The 20768-nt window shown below is 29.4% G+C and overlaps 1 protein-coding gene and 1 long non-coding RNA gene across 2 annotated transcripts in view; one reads left to right on the top strand and one right to left on the bottom strand.

Annotated features, from left to right (window-relative positions):
* The window catches only part of LOC109602640 (unconventional myosin-XVIIIa), a 91274-nt gene that overhangs the window by 17575 nt on the left and 52931 nt on the right, over positions 1 to 20768 (top strand). The gene's annotated exons all lie outside the window — the stretch shown is intronic.
* On the bottom strand, positions 8642 to 9447 carry LOC109604155 (uncharacterized). The gene is made up of 3 exons (XR_007548443.1): positions 9141 to 9447; positions 8807 to 9072; positions 8642 to 8730 (listed from the first exon to the last, which is right to left on the bottom strand). It is a non-coding gene; the product is annotated as an uncharacterized LOC109604155 (long non-coding RNA).

Below are 20768 nucleotides of genomic sequence, written 5' to 3'. Positions count from 1 at the left end.
CAAATAATATAATTAATACATTGGAGATCAGAATAGGAGTCATAATAGAAAAGTCAATCACAAGGTAGCGCACACACTTTCGAAATTGCTCGTTTTAGCACACCTGTTCTGCCTTTTACACTCACTACACGCACTTCTCCATCTTCACCAGGATGTAACTCAAGAATGCGTCCCATACGCCACTGTAGAGGGGGCAGTTGATCGTCCTTAATGATGACTAGATGTCCTGGTTTGAGGATGTGTTGACCCGCTTGTTTCCATTTCAACCTGGCTTGGAGTTCGGACACGTACTCTTTTTGCCAACGTTGCCAAAAGTGGTGTTTCAGTTGATCCAGTCGCTGGTAATTATTGAGTCGGTTGACAGGCATGTGGGAAAGGACAGGTTCGGGAATTGAAGTTAAACATTTGCCAATTAGAAAATGACCCGGCGTTAGCGGAGATAAATCATCTGGATTTGTTGATAATGGACTTATTGGACGCGAGTTTAAAAACTGCTTCAATCTGTGACATTACCGTATAAAACTCTTCAAACATAAACTTATTATTGCCTAATATTCGCCTCAAGTGATGTTTAAAGCTTTTAACACCAGCTTCCCATATACCTCCAAATTTAGGCGATCGCGCAGATTGGTTGATTGATTTTCGCAGAACTGTTTGATACGAATCTCCTACTTCATCTTTCCCTGAAACGCTTCACGATTCCATCAGTTTTGTTTATGACTAAACAATTAACTGAATGCCTTTGGTTCTCATTACTACAACCTCCTATAACGATCCACCCAAAGGACGTGTTTTGCAGCATAGGATTATGTTTTCCCAGTGAAATACGCTCAGGCCGTAGAACTTTCCAAAATATGTCGGTACCCAATAGGATGTCGATATCATTGCATATATTGAATGTAGGATCTGCCAACGTAATATGATTTGGAATTGTGAAGTTATACCTTTCCATTGTAGTAGAAGGTATGGGTTCTGTGATTTGATTCATAATGAAACATGAAACGCGTTTTTTGAATGAACCGTGAGTAGAAGAAATGTTGACTATCGTTTGATATTGAATCTCCGGTACAGTTTGACCAATACCAGAAATTTTAATATTGGTTTTATGTTTATCTAAGTCTAACATTTTAACAGCCCTTTCAGTCACAAATGAACTTTGGGACCCGTTGTCAAGTAGTGCACGTAGAACTTGGTTGTTGCCTTGTGCATCAGTTACATGAATTAAAACCGTGGATAAGTAGACTTGTTTGTGTTCATTTGCCACCGAATGATTAGAAATGGTAACTGGCACTTCAGTATTAGTGACAGTTTCACTGGTAACATGTGTCTCAATATGTAACAAGGTATTGTGCCTTTTGCCACATTTTCGACAACTACGTGAATGGCATGTTTTTGTGTTGTGTCCCTGTCTTAAGCAGTTTAGACACAGCTTGAGCCTTTTAGTTTCTGCAATACGGTCATTTATTGAAAGCCCCTTAAAATTGGTACAGTTGTAAATTGCATGATCCTTTTTACAATAATAACAACTGACCTTGGCAGACACAGTGGTTATATAAGCGTGTGATTTGAATGGTTTGTTCTTTGGCTTTGTAGACCTTTCGTGATCAAGTTTTTCTAGAAGCTCACAACGCCCTTTTAAAAATTTATACATATCCGCCATGTTTGGAACTTGTGCCTTGTTAACGATCTCCCATTCGCGTCGGGTAATATCGTCCATTTTGGTTGCGATTATATAGATTATAAGCGTATCCCACGTATCTGTAGATTCGCCTAAAGATTTTAAAGCACGCAAGTTTTTTGTCACAGAATCGTAAAGATCTCGCAATTGAATATGAGATTCTTTTGTAACATTTGGATGATCGAAAATGGCTTTAATATGATTGTGAATTATTAGGGATTTGTTTTCAAACCTATCTTCCAACAATTGCCAAGTAATATCATAATTATTTGCGGTAATCTCAATGGAGTCGATTATACGAGCAGCATCCCCTTGAAGACACGAACGCAAATAATAATGTTTTTGAATGTCGGACAATGATTGATTTGCATGTATTAGTGATTTAAATGCATCGCGAAATTCTAGCCAGCCGTCATATTGACCCTTAAAACAAGGTAGACTTATTGAAGGCAATTTTATACCTGTAATTGGATTGCTCGCGACTGTATCTGATGATGACGTATTCGATTGTGTTTGATTATTTATGGGATAATCGTTGATTAATCTAGTAATTTTTGTTGTAACGTCATAGAATGAATCTTCAAACTCCGCCAATTCAGAACTATCCTCATTATCTTCGAGGTAGTCTATTTCTGTGCAAATGGAAGAAAATTCATCTAATATACACGAATGTTTTTCCAAACGAATTCTTAATTGTGCTATTAATTCGTCATTAATGTTTGCGGTGTCTATAGAGTTTACGTAATTTTGCAACCTGGTCAGCTTGCCTTTGATTGTACGACGTTTACATTGTAATTTCTTAATGCTTTCAGTAGACATTGTGATCGTTTTGTTTTTCAAATGTAAAGGATTTTTTAAATTGGCAAATGTTCATGCAGGTAGTAGATGGGAAACAAACTTACCGACTCAAGTGGTTGTAGACACGTGTTACGCAGGCCTTTCGACTTGAAACCAATGGTTGTGGATACGTGCAATGCAGGCTCTTTTGACTTGAAACCCTGGTATGTTTTTGAAATGACCTTGATGTTGCTATGATTGTTGATTAGACTTCCCTTTGCTGGAATTCTCCTGGAATCGATGCCAAATCCAAACTTGACTTGCCTGCACTGGTTATTTCAACTGGAACCGTTGCCAATTGAACACTAATTGCTGTTTTCGGTACGACGGAACTTATCGCCACGTATTCTTCTGTGTGTTGAACAGGTGTTTTCCGTTCGCCCTTGCTTCTTGCTAATCTTGTACACGTAAATCCGGCTCGAAGGACCAATGTTTTGTATGTGCTGGACTAATAAAACTGCCAAGTTTGTGATTTTTCTGTTTATTTTGCTCGAAGCATCTGAACGTTGTGTGTTGCTCTCGAGCTAACTTAAAAGTAAGTAAAAAGGAGGGGGTTGCGCATTAGACGTTGCCAATGTTGACAAATGCTCTAACAGTCATCTTAAATGTTAAAAGCATGACGATTAATGATAGTTACATTTAAATGTTCACATTTCGTTTACAATTACACCATAGTTAAATATATTAGCTGTCAAAACTTGGACACTGTTTTAAAAATGCCTCTTCTGTTTTATGATTAGAATAATACATATTATTACAAGTAACTGTTAAAGCTACTAACTGATTGAAGATGTCACCTTATATTAAATATTAGTGATATTAGCTGTCAAAACTGATAACTTCTTTAAAATATTGTCATCTTAAATGTTAAAAGCATGACTGTTAATGATACTTAAATTTAAATGTTCACATTTCTTTTACAATTACACCATAGTTAAATATATTAGATGTCAAAACTTGGACACTGTTTTAAAAAATGACTCTTATGTTTTATGATTAGAATAATACATATTATTACAAGTAACTGTTAAAGCTACTAACTGATTGAAGATGTCACCTTATATTAAATGTCAGAGATATTAGCTGTCAAAACTGACAACTTCTTTAAAATATTGTCATCTTAAATGTTAAAAGCATGACGATTAATGATAGTTACATTTAAATGTTCACATTTCGTTTACAATTACACCATAGTTAAATATATTAGCTGTCAAAACTTGGACACTGTTTTAAAAATGCCTCTTCTGTTTTATGATTAGAATAATACATATTATTACAAGTGACAGATAAAGGTACTAACTGATTGAAGATGTTACTTTATATTAAATATCACAGAAATTAGCTGTCAAAACTGCCAACTTCTTTAAAATATTGACACCTTAAATGTTAAAAGCATGACTGTTAATGATAATTAAATTTAAATTTTCACATTGCTTTTACAATTACACCATAGTTAAATATATTAGCTGTCAAAACTTGGACACTGTTTTAAAAATGACTCTTCTGTTTTATGATTAGAATAATACATATTGTTACAAGTAACTGTTAAAGCTACTAACTGTTTGAAGATGTCACGTTATATTAAATATCACAGTATTAGCTGTCAAAACTGACAACTTCTTTAAAATATTGGCACCTTAAATGTTAAAAGCATGACTGTTAATGATACTTAAATTTAAATGTTCACATTTCTTTTACAATTACACCATAGTTAAATATATTAGCTGTCAAAACTTGGACACTGTTTTAAAAAATGACTCTTCTGTTTTATGATTAGAATAATACATATTATTACAAGTAACTGTTAAAGCTACTTACTGATTGAAGATGTCACTTCATATTAAATATCACAGACATTAGCTGTCAAAACTGATAACTTCTTTAAAATATTGGCATCTTAAATGTTCAAAAGTATAACTGTTAATGATAGTTACATTTAAATGTTCACATTTCTTTTACAATTACACCATAGTTAAATATATTAGCTGTCAAAACTTGGACACTGTTTTAAAAAGTGCCTCTTCTGTTTTATTATTAGAATAATACATATTATTACAGGTGAAAGATAAAGTACTAACTGTTTGAAGATGTCACCTTATATTAAATATCACAGTATTAGTTGTCAAAACTGCCAACATTTTTAAAATATTGGCATCTTAAATGTTAAAAGCATGACGGTTAATGATAGTTACATTTAAATGTTCACATTTCTTTTACAATTACACCATAGTTAAATATATTAGCTGTCAAAACTTGGACACTGTTTTAAAAAGTGCCTCTTCTGTTTTATTATTAGAATAATACATATTATTACAGGTGAAAGATAAAGTACTAACTGTTTGAAGATGTCACATTATATTAAATATCACAGTATTAGCTGTCAAAACTGCCAACTTTAAAATATTGGCACCTTAAATGTTAAAAGCATGACGGTTAATGATAGTTACATTTAAATGTTCACATTTCGTTTACAATTACACCATAGTTAAATATATTAGCTGTCAAAACTTGGACACTGTTTTAAAAAATGCCTCTTCTGTTTTGTGTATTGAATAATACATATTATTACAAGTGACAGATAAAGGTACTAACTGATTGAAGATGTTACTTTATATTAAATATCACAGAAATTAGCTGTCAAAACTGACAACTTCTTTAAAATATTGTCATCTTAAATGTTAAAAGCATGACGATTAATGATAGTTACATTTAAATGTTCACATTTCATTTACAATTACACCATAGTTAAATATATTAGCTGTCAAAACTTGGACACTGTTTTAAAAAATGCCTCTTCTGTTTTATGATTAGAATAATACATATTATTACAAGTAACTGTTAAAGCTACTAACTGATTGAAGATGTCACCTTATATTAAATATCACAGACATTAGCTGTCGAAACTGACAACTTCTTTAAAATATTGGCACCTTAAATGTTAAAAGCATGACTGATACTTAAATTTAAATGTTCACATTTCTTTTACAATTACACCATAGTTAAATATATTAGCTGTCAAAACTTGAACTCTATTTTAAAAGATGACTCTTCTATTTTATGATATGATAATTTTATATTAGCTGCTAAAACTAGAAGTTACTTTAAATTAATTAAAATTTACTATTAAAAATACGACACTGTTTTCAAATATGACTCTTCCATTTGAATTATAATAATTAATGTATAATAAAATTAATGAGTGTTAAATCAATAAATATCTTGAAAGTCTTACAGCATTCAACGTTTTACACACATTCTTACAGTATTATTGATTGTATTACTAGGACATTGTATCGAAATATGACTCCTCCAGTTTACCGTTAGAATATTTAAAAATTAACATTGCTAACTGTTAACATTACCAATTTGTAGTACACAAACTTATCGCTGTTAAATGTAACAATTATTTACGCTCACATACCTGGTGTGCTTTAGTTAACAATTAATATAATATAACACGCATAAAATAATTTTTTTATGCTCATTAAAAATATTCCTGGCACACTCCGGTGCCGGTGCCGATGCCGGCACCGGTGAGCTGGTGTACATAATGTACGACATGTTTTCGGCACACGAAACACATGCTCGCACCGTGTTCGTGAACAACAAACGGAATCCGCGGGCGCCTTATTGAGACGTCACATATTCTTTCCCTCTTGTCGTTTTCTTTCGCGGTGACGCATCGGAATGTGCACGTCCACATTCCTGGGCGTACGGAAAATTGATTTCGGCGTGTCGATTATTGTTTATGGGGCCGGCTACGTGACTTATTTGTTTTCAATTTAATAACTGATCTAGTTCATTTTTTTCCGGTAACTGGGTTGAAGTTAACTGTTGTTGAATTATTTTGTTCTTGTGCACAATTTTGCTGTTGAGTGTTAAACGCGGGGATTAGTTGAAAACACAAATGTACGTTGAATGTTAACGAGATCTGGCGAGGTGCGTTGGTAAATGAATAAAAAAATAATCAGCGGCGAAGCCTTCCAAGGCTGCAATGTAACTGTAAATCCGGACTGGGGCGCCCCGTTTCGTTTTATCCGATTTGCCGCCACGAATTCCGTGACATGTAATCGAATATTTACTTCGATTTGCATTTCGTTAATTAGTTTTGGCGATTAGTTTGTCTTAATCCCGGTTGGAATTTTAAGTATGGTGTTTTGAATTGGATTAAAATGTTTTTGTTGGACAGTTGGTGGATGCAAATTTGAGAGGACTTAATTAAAATGTGCATGTTGATGAAAATTTGTACAAAATACTGAATCTTATTAAATGTTCTTTAATTTCATGATTTCTTTCCTCTACAATTTAAAGAAATGTGCCATCAGTCTTGATCCCTGAAAGTTAGATAATGTGGTAAAGAAGACGAAAATTTAACTTTTCATATTGGAATACTCATAACTGCTGTACTACCATGGTTATAGAGTCGTTGATTGGTTCAAAATGTTCCCTTATCTTTCCTCTACAAGTTGAAGAAAAATAGTCTAAATTGCCACCAGTCTTGATTCCTGAAACTTAGATAATGTGGTAAAGAAGACGAAAAATTAACTCTTCATATTGGACCACTCATAACTGCCGGACTACCATGATTATAGAGTCGTTGATTGGTTCAAAATGTTCCCTTATCTTTCCTCTACAAGTTCAAGAAAAATAGATTAAAATGCCACCAGTCTTGATGCCTGAAAGTTAGATTATGTGGTAAAGAAGGCGAAAAATTAACTTTTCATATTGGACTACTCATAACTGCCGTACTACCATGGTTATAGAGTCGTTGAGTGGTTCAAAATGTTCCCTTATCATTCCTCTACAAGTTGAAGAAAAATGGACTAAAATGCCACCAGTTTTGATGCCTGAAAGTTAGATAATGTGGTAAAGAAGACGAAAAATTAAATTTTCATATTGGACTACTCATAACTGCCGTACTGCCATGGTTATAGAGTCGTTGATTGGTTCAAAATGTTCCCTTATCTTTCCTCTACAAGTTGAAGAAAAATAGTCTAAATTGCCATCAGTCTTGATGCCTGAAAGTTAGATAATGTGGTAAAAAAGGCGAAAAATTAACTTTTCATATTGGACTACTCATAACTGCCGTACTGCCATGATTATAGAGTCGTTGATTGTTTCAGAATGTTCCTTTATCTTTCCTCTACAAGTTGAAGAAAAATAGACTAAATTGCCATCAGTCTTGATGCCTGAAAGTTAGATAATGTGGTAAAGAAGGCGAAAAATTAACTTTTCATATTGGACTACTCATAACTGCCGTACTGCCATGATTATAGAGTCGTTGATTGTTTCAGAATGTTCCCTTATCTTTTCTCTACAAGTTGAAGAAAAATAGACTAAATTGCCATCAGTCTTGATGTCTGAAAGTTAGATAATGTGGTAAAGAAGACGAAAAATTAACTTTTCATATTGGACTACTCATAACTGCCGTACTGCCATGGTTATAGAGTGGTTGATTGGTTCAAAATGTTCCCTTATCTTTCCTCTACAAGTTGAAGAAAAATAGGCTAAAATGCAACCAGTGTTGATCCCTCAAAGTTAGATAATGTGGTAAAGAAGACGAAAATTTAACTTTTCATATTGGACTACTCATAACTGCTGTACTGCCATGGTTATAGAGTCGTTGATTGGTTCAAAATGTTCCCTTATCTTTCCTCTACAAGTTGAAGAAAAATAGTCTAAATTGCCATCTGTCTTGATGCCTGAAAGTTAGATAATGTGGTAAAGAAGACGAAAAATTAACTTTTCATATTGGACTACTCATAACTGCCGTACTACCATGGTTATAGAGTCGTTGATTGGTTCAAAATGTTCCCTTATCTTTCCTCTACAAGTTGAAGAAAAATAGACTAAAATTACACCAGTCTCGATGCCTGAAAGTTAGATAACGTGGTAAAGAAGACGAAAAATTAAATTTTCATATTGGACTACTCATAACTGCCGTACTACCATGATTATAGAGTCGTTGATTGGTTCAAAATGTTCCCTTATCTTTCCTCTACAAGTTCAAGAAAAATAGATTAAAATGCCACCAGTCTTGATGCCTGAAAGTTAGATTATGTGGTAAAGAAGGCGAAAAATTAACTTTTCATATTGGACTACTCATAACTGTCGTACTACCATGGTTATAGAGTCGTTGATTGGTTCAAAATGTTCCTTTATCTTTCCTCTATAAGTTGAAGTAAAATAGACTAAAATTCCACCAGTCCCGATGCCTGAAAGTTAGATAATGTGGTAAAGAAGGCGAAAAATTAACTTTTCATATTGGACTACTCATAACTGTCGTACTACCATGGTTATAGAGTCGTTGATTGGTTCAAAATGTTCCCTTATCTTTCCTCTACAAGTTGAAGAAAAATTGACTAAAATGCCATCAGTCTTGATGCCTGAAAGTTAGATAATGTGGTAAAGAAGACGAAAATTTAACTTTTCATGTTGGACTACTCATAACTGCCGTACTACCATGGTTATAGAGTCGTTGATTGGTTCAAAATGTTCCCTTATCTTTCATTTACAAGTTGAAGAAAAATAGACTAAAATGCCACCAGTTTTGATGCCTGAAAGTTAAATAATGTGGCAAAGAAGACGAAAAATTTACTTTTCATATTGGACTACTCGTAACTACCTTACTGCCATGGTTATAGAGTCGTTGATTGGTTCAAAATGTTCCCTTATCTTTCCTCTACAAGTTGAAGAAAAATAGACTAAAATGCCACCAGTCTTGATGCTTGAAAGTTAGATAATGTGGTAAAGAAGACGAAAAATTAAATTTTCATATTGGACTACTCCTAACTGCCGTACTGCCATGGTTATAGAGTCGTTGATTGGTTCAGAATGTTCCCTTATCTTTCCTCTACAAGTTGAAGAAAAATAGGCTAAAATGCTACCAGTCTTGATGCCTGAAAGTTAGATAATGTGGTAAAGAAGGTGAAAAATTAACTTTTCATATTGGACTACTCATAACTGCCGTACTGCCATGATTATAGAGTCGTTGATTGTTTCAGAATGTTCCCTTATCTTTCCTCTACAAGTTGAAGAAAAATGGACTAAAATGCCACCAGTTTTGATGCCTGAAAGTTAGATAATGTGGTAAAGAAGACGAAAAATTAACTTTTCATATTGTACTACTCATAACTGCCGTACTACCATGGTTATGGAGTCGTTGATTTGTTCAAAATGTTCCCTTATCTTTCCTCTACAAGTTGAAGAAAAATAGTCTAAATTGCCATCAGTCTTGATGCCTGAAAGTTAGATAATGTGGTAAAGAAGACGAAAAATTAACTTTTCATATTGAACTACTTATAACTGCCGTACTACCATGGTTATAGAGTCGTTGGTTGGTTCAAAATGTTCCCTTATCTTTCCTCTACAAGTTGAAGAAAAATAGTCTAAATTGCCATCAGTCTTGATGCCTGAAAGTTAGATAATGTGGTAAAGAAGGCGAAAAATTAACTTTTCATATTGGACTACTCATAACTGCCGTACTGCCATGAATATAGAGTCGTTGATTGGTTCAAAATGTTCCCTTATCTTTCCTCTACAAGTTGAAGAAAAATAGACTAAAATGCCACCAGTTTTGATGCCTGAAAGTTAGATAATGTGGTAAAGAAGACGAAAAATTAACTTTTCATATTGGACTATTCATAACTGCCGTACTGTCATGGTTATAGAGTCGTTGATTGGTTCAAAATGTTCCTTTATCTTTCCTCTACAAGTTGAAGAAAAATAGATTATGCCTGAAAGTTAAAAAAATGAGGACTAACTTAAAAAAGAAACATTATTATTCGAATTCTACATAGAATTTTACCAGAGAAACTACATTTCAACAAACTCTTTTCCCTTGTAAACAATCGCAATTAATTTGTAAAATTTTGCCAGTCACAACAAAACATTCAAGGCGATAAAAACCCGATAAAAATGCGAAAGTTATCGTGTCCACAAAACCGAACGAAACAAAAAACAAACATCAACAACAATCACGTACTAAATTTAAATTAGAAAAATGGCGTAGAAAGCAACGGAATTAATTTATGCGGGCGTAAAAATTCTCGAAACAATACCGTAATTCTCATCTTTCGTTAATGGGTACGACGATCCACTTTTTCTAACGCACGCACCGAAGAAACGGAAAACTTGTTAATCTCAGTTTAATTATCCGTCAACAAATTCCGAACACAAAAACCGAATGTTAAGTAAGGTCAAACAAAAAAGTGACCTTTCACAAGCTGGTCAGACACAGATAACTTTCTATCTCACGACAGAAAACCCAAAAGTGACAGCTTCTTTAATAATCAGCGATGTTTTGAAGTTAAAAAACATGAATTTTCTTCCTGATCAGTTTTAATAGTTATTGAATTAAAAAAAAACAATAATGGGTGATATAGTTCGATTGGTCCGAGTTCGAAGTCCATTAGGTTTTATCGGTGAAACTACGTGTGTAAAAAAAAAGTACTTCCAATTTACGCGTTTCCGTCCACAACCACATCCTTGGATCTTTCCACCATATAGTTCCGTTTTTATTATCGTCCATTAATTGGATTTTCACGTTGTCTAAATGAAAAAAATATGTACGTGTTTGTTTGTGTCTGGAATTACTAATTTTAGCAATTATTGGAATCTAATTTTAACTTGAACTTTTCATTGATGGGAATTTATTAATTTCAATTAACACAGGCAGTTATTTATTTAATTTTGATCACTAATTACAACAATTTTGGATGTAAAAATCAATTGTTATAAAATAATTAGAATAAGGTTAAGTATTGTTTCTTTGAAATATTAAAGAAAAAGTACTAATAATTAAAATAAAATGATAAGGAAAATGGTGCCAATAAATGTTAATTATCATTTATGGTGTCATTATAAAACAAAAATAATAAATAAAATATTTTACTAATGTTATAATGGTAATTGTAATTTTTTAATTGATTTTTTGACTTCATTTTTGATTTTCTCGACTTGATCAAAACTTTTTTATAAGAGTGAATTATTAATTTTAATTAAAAATTTCAGTTTTTGTATTATTTTATTGAGTTTCATCGCTAATTTTAACAATTTTGGCTGCAAAATTCAATTGTTACAAAATAATTAGAAAAATGAAATACAGTTACTTTAATATTTTAACGATAAAGTAGTAATTATTAAAATAAAATGATAAGGAAAATAGTGCCAATAAATGTTAATTATCATTTATATTGTCATTATAAAAGAAAAATAATAAATAAAATATTTTACTAATTTTATAATGGTAATTGTAATCTTTTAATTGATTTTTTGACTTCATTTTTGGTTTTCCCGTCTTGATCAAAACGTTTTCGTAAGTGTGAATTATTAATTTTAATTAAAAGTGTCAGTTTTTGTATTATTTTATTGAGTTCCATAACTAATTTTAACAATTTTGGCTGCAAAATGAAAAAAGAATAATTATTAAAATAAAATGATAAGGAAAATGGTGCCAATAAATGTTAATTATCATTTATATTGTCATTATAAAAGAAAAATAATAAATAAAATATTTTACTAATGTTATAATGGTAATTGTAATTTTTTAATTGATTTTTTGACTTCCTTTTTGATTTTCCCGACTTGATCAAAATTTTTCACATGTGGGAATCATTAATTTTAATTAAAATTGTTAGTTTTTGTATTATTTTATTGAGATGCATCACTAATTTTAACATTTTGGCTGCAAAATTCAATTGTTACAAAATAATTATAAAAAGGAAATACTGTTCCTTTAAAATTTTAAAGAAAAAAGAGTAATTATTAAAATAAAATGATAAGGAAAATGTTGCCAATAAATAATAATTAGTATACTCATTATAAAAACGAAATAATGAACATGATAATGAAGTTTTTAGTTGACTTTCTTTGACTTTATTTTTGAAGTTTCAGACTTATGAAACTTTTTCATAATTGTAAATAATTAATTTTAATTTATTAGGGGTGTTATTGACTTAAATTTTAGAGTTATGCCCCACATTTATCACGAGTTACTCTCCAATAAACCATTATTTGTTATTGATTTTTTTTTTTCTAATAACGTATAGATAAGACCCGATGACATAATGTTCTGCGGCGCATAGTTTCGGTTTCACCTTCTACGTTCTGCGGATTATTTCATCCCAAGCCAATATTAAAACGGATTACGTGATCGAAAGCAAAGGTTACTGGGTAACAACTGCACTTTTAAAATGCACACTAGACAATCTAAAACGGACACGTTCCATCCTTTTCTCCTATCTACATATTTTTTCTTTTAATTATCGAATAATTTATGGAATTTTTCATCGACCATTCGATGCAGACGGAAAAAAATTGATTGAATAATCCGTGCATAAATTCCACGGTTTCGGTCTTGCATAATCGGTGCGAATAAATTTCGCTGGCGAATTTTACTTTTACTTTGACCGTGTGAGATACATAAATTTGTTCATTAATATTTATGCAGTTTTATCCGCGTTTCCGTATGTATTTCGAGAGCTTTCCCTCATGTGTTTATTTTTTTTTATTTGCTTTAATCTGATTATTTAAACAAATAAGATAAAAGATCAATCGATAAATCAATAAAATGATACTGAATGTATGCAACCCTGTTTACACGTCCAAGAACAAAATGCAAATTTGTTATAGTATGTGTGATCGTAGTTGCCTATACTTAAGTAATAACAACACAAATTAGATAACTTGAATTTTATAATTAACTTTTTAGAAAAAATCTATATTTATAAAATTTCTATTCAAAATTAGTTAAAATTAACTTTGTATATTTTTATATTTTAAATTTTATAGAAGTAAATAAAAATTTATATGTATATTAAAAACTACTTGAAACAACAAAAACTGAAAAAATGTTTATAAATAATCAGATTTTTAATATTTTCTGTTACTTTCTTATCAGAAAATGAATAATTTTAATCATCTGAGAATATTTCTAATAGAAAAAAAATTGTATTTATGAAATTTCGATTAAGAATTAATTAAAATGAACTATGAAATACAAAAATTTGTTGACCTTTTATTTTTTGACTATGCAGAACAATATAAAATGATAAAAATTAGAATAAAATTAGATTAACATTGTATATTTTTATATTTTAAATTTTATAGCAGTAAATAAAAATTTATATGTGTATTAAAAACTACTTGAAGTAACAAAAACAGAAAAAATGTTTATAAATAATCAGATATTTAATATTTTCTATTACTTTCTAATCAAAAAATGAATAATTTTAATCATCTGTCAATATTTCTAATAGAAAAAAAAATTGTATTTATGAAATTTCGATTAAGAATTAATTAAAATGAACTATGAAATACAAAAATTTGTTGACTTTTTATTTTTTGACTATGCAGAACAATATAAAATGATAAAAATTAGAATAAAATTAGATTAACATTGTATATTTTTATATTTTAAATTTTATAGCAGTAAATAAAAATTTATATGTGTATTAAAAACTACTTGAAGTAACAAAAACAGAAAAAATGTTTATAAATAATCAGATCTTTAATATTTTCTGTTACTTTCTTATCAGAAAATGAATAATTTTAGTCATCTGTCAATATTTCTATCAGAAAAAATTTGTATTTATGAAATTTCGGTTAAGAATTAATTAAAATTAACTATGAAATACAAAAATTTGCTGACTTTTTATTCTTTGACTATGCAAAACAATATAAAATAATAAAAAATAGATAACTTTGTATATTTTTATATTTTAAAATTTATAACAGTAAATAAAAATTATATGTATATTAAAAACTACTTGGGACAACAAAAACTGAAAAAATGTTTATAAATAATCAGATTTTTAATATTTTCTGTTTTTTTCTAATCAGAAAATGAATAATTTTAATTGTCCATTACTATTTTTAATAAAAAAAATTGTATTTATAATTTTTTAATAAAAAAAAAATTAAAAAATGACTTTAAAATATAAAAATTTGTTGCCATTAGGATATAAAAAGTGAATTTAAGTATTTTTTGTCAGTTCTAATAAGGTACAATAAAAATCTGTTCTCCGTAACTAACGAGCTAAAAATGAATGTAATTTCTACAAAGGCAAAACAATGAGAAAACGGAACCGAATTGATTTGGTACCGAGTCGATGACACGGGAATCCGTACAAGAAAAACGTCCGCGATAACACATTCAGCAAACGTCCCACACAATTTGCATTTCAGTCCGTTTCCTTTGACTGCTGAAACCATCTAATAAAATAATAACGTCAACAAAACATTTTCAATCAACCATTTACTTATTTATTTACGATTTGTCGGGGAGAAATTTTTTAGTCGTGACATAAGTGGTATTAAATTTGTTCTTGGTACTAACCGGGGTTTGTATACTGAACACGTTCATTTGAATATGGGCGACTGGATTAACGAGAAGTCCTTCAAAATGTACACACACAATAATTTGATAATTGATTACGTATTCAATGGCTTAACTGAAAAATTATTTGGGCCCTAACGTCTCCATTTGAATGTCGGAATTTAATTGTTGGTGTTTTTGGTGATTTCAATGGTGTCACAGGAATAAAACCCCAACAAATTATTTAATATATAATTTATTGACAAATTAGCCCCTTAAAATAAAATTACAACAATTGTTTGTGTAAATAATGATAATTATTAATTAATTTATTGTATTTCATCTATTTTTTTACAATTAAACTATATATAAAATATTTTATTGGGGTTTCATGTCTGTTAAATCATTGAAGTCACCAAAATTGCTAAATTAATATTAATTTAAAACAACTTTATAATATATAGGTATTTTATAACTTGACTTAGCCTTTTTGTTGTACGTACAACAAATACAACAAATAACAACGAATAAAACTGTGCACGCGTGTGACTAAAGTTAATTTGTAATTTGCATTCCATTCCGCAATTTGCCCGTTCATTAAAACGCAACCGATCCATTCATTAAATGCAATATTGAATATTAAAAGCCCGTTTGGCAACCGGCGCCCACCGGGCTCCCACGTCGAATTTTTCGGTTCCGTTTCCGTCCTTGGGGGCCCACTTGCCCCGAGTTATTTTTTTTTTCTTGTTCGATTTACAAGTGGTGGTGTGAGCATTTGTCCACTACCAACGCCTCTTGGATTAAAAGAGTGTCTTTGGGTGTTATTTCTTAGAATTTGTTTTCTAATTGTTAGAAGTCAGTTTTTGGCTTATAAAAGTCCAATTAAATTCAACTTAATTCAATAGAAAAATTAGAAATAATAGTTCTTCTTGTCCTTGATGGTTAAACATTTGATATTACAACAATTTTTCATAGCGTTAAGCAATAAAAAACTTACTTCCAATGATCGGGAAAAATAATTTTTACAAATTGGCTCATAAATTACCATTTAAATTCGACTCATTTCAATAGGAAAATTAGACAGAAGAGTTTTTGTTGTTCTGGATAGTTAAAAATTTATTATTACAACAGTTTTTCATAACATTAACCAAAAATAATCAATAATTTACCTCTAATGATCTAGAAAAATAATTTTTACAAAGTGGCTCATAAATTACTATTTAAATTCGACTTATTTCAACAGGAAAATTAGACAGAATAGTTTTTGTTGTTGTGGATAGTTTAAAATTTAATATTACAACAGTTTTTCATAACATTAGCCAGAAATAATCAATAATTTACCCCTAATAATCTAGAAAAATAATTTTTACAAAGTGACTCATAAATTACTATTTAAATTCGACTTATTTCAACAGGAAAATTAGACAGAAGAGTTTTTGTTGTTGTGAATAGTTAAAAATTTATTATTACAACAGTTTTTCATAACATTAGCCAGAAATAATCAATAATTTACCCCTAATAATCTAGAAAAATAATTTTTACAAAGTGGCTCATAAATTACTATTTAAATTCGACTTATTTCAACAGGAAAATTAGACAGAAGTGTTTATGTTGTCGTGGATAATTAAAAATTTAACATTACAACAGTTTTTCATAACATTAACCAAAAATAATCAATAATTTACCTCTAATGATCTAGAAAAATAGTTTTTATAAAGTGGCTCATAAATTACCATTTAAATTCGATATATTTCAATAGGAAAATTAGACAGAAGAGTTTTTGTTGTTGTGGATAGTTAAAAATTTATTATTACAACAGTTTTTCATAACATTAGCCAGAAATAATCAATAATTTACCCCTAATAATCTAGAAAAATAATTTTTACAACGTGGCTCATAAATTACTATTTAAATTCGACTTATTTCAACAGGAAAATTAGACAAAAGTGTTTATGTTGTCGTGGATAATTAAAAATTTAACATTACAACAGTTTTTCATAACATTAACCAAAAATAATCAATAATTTACCTCTAATGATCTAGAAAAATAGTTTTTATAAAGTGGCTCATAAATTACCATTTAAATTCGACATATTTCAATAGGAAAATTAGACAGAAGAGTTTTTGTTGTTGTGGATAGTTAAAAATTTATTATTACAACAGTTTTTCATAACATTAGCCAGAAATAATCAATAATTTACCCCTAATAATCTAGAAAAATAATTTTTACAACGTGGCTCATAAATTACTATTTAAATTCGACTTATTTCAACAGGAAAATTAGACAAAAGTGTTTATGTTGTCGTGGATAATTAAAAATTTAACATTACAACAGTTTTTCATAACATTAACCAAAAATAATCAATAATTTACCTCTAATGATCTAGAAAAATAGTTTTTATAAAGTGGCTCATAAATTACCATTTAAATTCGACATATTTCAATAGGAAAATTAGACAGAAGAGTTTTTGTTGTTGTGGATAGTTAAAAATTTATTATTACAACAGTTTTTCATAACATTAGCCAGAAATAATCAATAATTTACCCCTAATAATCTAGAAAAATAATTTTTACAAAGTGGCTCATAAATTACTATTTAAATTCGACTTATTTCAACAGGAAAATTAGACAGAAGTGTTTATGTTGTCGTGAATAATTAAAAATTTAACATTACAACAGTTTTTCATAACATTAACCAAAAATAATCAATAATTTACCTCTAATGATCTAGAAAAATAGTTTTTATAAAGTGGCTCATAAATTACCATTTAAATTCGACATATTTCAATAGGAAAATTAGACAGAAGAATTTTTGTTGTTGTGGATAGCTAAAAATTTATTATTACAACAGTTTTTCATAACATTAGCCAGAAATAATCAATAATTTACCCCTAATAATCTAGAAAAATAATTTTTACAAAGTGGCTCATAAATTACTATTTAAATTCGACTTATTTCAACAGGAAAATTAGACAGAAGTGTTTATGTTGTTGTGGATAATTAAAAATTTAACATTACAACAGTTTTTCATAACATTAACCAAAAATAATCAATAATTTACCTCTAATGATCTAGAAAAATAGTTTTTATAAAGTGGCTCATAAATTACCATTTAAATTCGACATATTTCAATAGGAAAATTAGACAGAAGAGTTTTTGTTGTTGTGGATAGTTAAAAATTTATTATTACAACAGTTTTTCATAACATTAGCCAGAAATAATCAATAATTTACCCCTAATAATCTAGAAAAATAATTTTTACAAAGTGACTCATAAATTACTATTTAAATTCGACTTATTTCAACAGGAAAATTAGACAGAAGTGTTTATGTTGTCGTGGATAATTAAAAATTTAACATTACAACAGTTTTTCATAACATTAACCAAAAATAATCAATAATTTACCTCTAATGATCTAGAAAAATAGTTTTTATAAAGTGGCTCATAAATTACCATTTAAATTCGACTTATTTCAATAGGAAAATAAAACAGAAGAGTTTTTGTTGTTGTGGACAGTTAAAAATTTATTATTGCAACAGTTTTTCATAACGTTAGCCAGAAATAATCAATAATTTACCTCTAATAATCTAGAAAAATAATTTTTACAAAGTGGCTCATAAATTACTATTTAAATTCGACTTATTTCAACAGGAAAATTAGACAGAGTAGTTTTTGTTGTTGTGGATAGTTTAAAATTTAATATTACAACAGTTTTTCATAATATTAACCAAAAATAATCAATAATTTACCTCTAATGATCTAGAAAAATAGTTTTTACAAAATGGCTCATAAATTACTAATTAAATTGGACTTACTTCAACAGAAAAATTAGCAAAAAGTGTTTTTGTTGTGTTGGAAGGTTAAAATTTGAATTATCTAAGCATAAAATCCATCATACGAACTAGAAAAATAATTTGTACAAACATGTCCATAAATTACCAATTAAATCCGGCTCATTTCGACAGTAAAATTAGAAAGACACCTTTTACATAACGCTACGTGAATCGAGAACGAGCTGCAAAGGTCAAATAATGCAACTAGTCAATTATTAAATTATCGTTTCGTGATTTCGTTTATCTCATTCCTTAAACTCAAAATCAATATCGATTTTCGGACCAGTTTTTTCGTCTCACCAAAGTGACAATTAAGGATGTATGAAACGCGAACAAGATCAACTGAATCATGTGCCGTTTCCTTATCGAACCGCATTGACATGGGCGTGTGACTGTGTGTAATGACGAATGGTGCAGGATTTGCAGGCGCGAAACGGAATAAAAAACTCAACCTGCCCGCGACACCTTGTCCTAAAACAATCAACGGCGATTTATGCGAAATTGGTTGGGACCTTGACGAGGTCAGAGTGAAAAACTCGACGGAAATAGTTCGCTTTTATAGATGATGACTAAGATTTCCTTGAATTCTAATCGATGATGGATCGATTTTATCGAAAACAATTAATGTTTAAGTTTCACATTGTCAAACTTTTTTTAATTGTATATCTTGACGTTGATGACGATGGTAACTCCAGATTTTCTAGAATTCAACTCTATATTTATCTAATATTATTTAAGAAATAAATTAGTACTTGTTTTAGATTGACAAATATGAAAATATGAAGAAAAATTTTCTAAAAATGTTTGTATAAAATGTTAATGTCGATGGTGACCTCAGATTTTCTAGAATCTAACTCAATATTAATATTATTATCTAAGAAGAAATCTTGTACAAGTTTTAGACTGACAAATAAGAAAATATGAAGAAAAATGTTCTAAAAATGTTTGTATAAAATGATAATATCGATGGTGATCCCAAATTTTCTAGAATCTCACTCAATATTAATAATTTCAACTAAAAAGAAATCTTGTACAAATTTTAGATTGACAAATATGAAAATATGAAGAAAAATGTCATAAAAATGTTTGTATAAAATGTTAATGTCGATGGTGACTTCAGATTTTCTAGAATCCGACTCAATATTATCTAAGAAGAAATCTTGTACAAGTTTTAGATTGACAAATATGAAAATATGAAGCAAAATTCTCTAAAAATGTTTGTATAAAATGTTAATGTCGATGGTGACCTCAGATTTTCTAGAATCTGACTCAATATTAATATTATTATCTAAGAAGAAATCTTGTACAAGTTATAGATTGATAAATAAGAAAATATCAAGAAAAATGTTCTAAAAATGTTTGTATAAAATGTTAATGTCGATGGTGACCTCAAATTTTCTAGAATCTCACTCAATATTAATAATTTCAACTAAAAAGAAATCTTGTACAAGTTTTAGATTGACAAATATGAAGATATGAAAAAAAATGTTATAAAAATGTTTGTATAAAATGTTAATGTCGATGGTGACCTCAGATTTTCTAGAGTCTGACTCAATATTAAGATTATTATCTAAGAAGGAATCTTGTACAAGTTTTAGACTGACAAATAAGAAAATATGAAGAAAAATGTTCTAAAAATGTTTGTATAAAATGTTAATGTCGATGGTGACCTCAAATTTTCTAGAATCTCACTCAATATTAATAATTTCAACTAAAAAGAAATCTTGAACAAGTTTTAGATTGACAAATATGAAAATATGAAGAAAAATGTCATAAAAATGTTTGTATAAAATGTTAATGTCGATGGTGACTTCAGATTTTCTAGAATCCGACTCAATATTATCTAAGAAGAAATCTTGTACAAGTTTTAGATTGACAAATATGAAAATATGAAGCAAAATTCTCTAAAAATGTTTGTATAAAATGTTAATGTCGATGGTGACCTCAGATTTTCTAGAATCTGATTCAATATTAATATTATTATCTAAGAAGAAATCTTGTACAAGTTTTAGATTGACAAATATGAAAATATCAAGAAAAATGTTATAAAAATGTTTGTATAAAATGTTAATGTCGATGGTGACCTCAAATTTTCTAGAATCTC

The sequence above is a fragment of the Aethina tumida genome, chromosome 6 (assembly GCF_024364675.1).
Source record: "Aethina tumida isolate Nest 87 chromosome 6, icAetTumi1.1, whole genome shotgun sequence".
NCBI classification, from domain to species: Eukaryota; Metazoa; Arthropoda; class Insecta; order Coleoptera; family Nitidulidae; genus Aethina; species Aethina tumida.
Note: the sequence above shows the minus strand (reverse complement) of the source record. Positions and strands in the feature narration are given on the sequence as shown.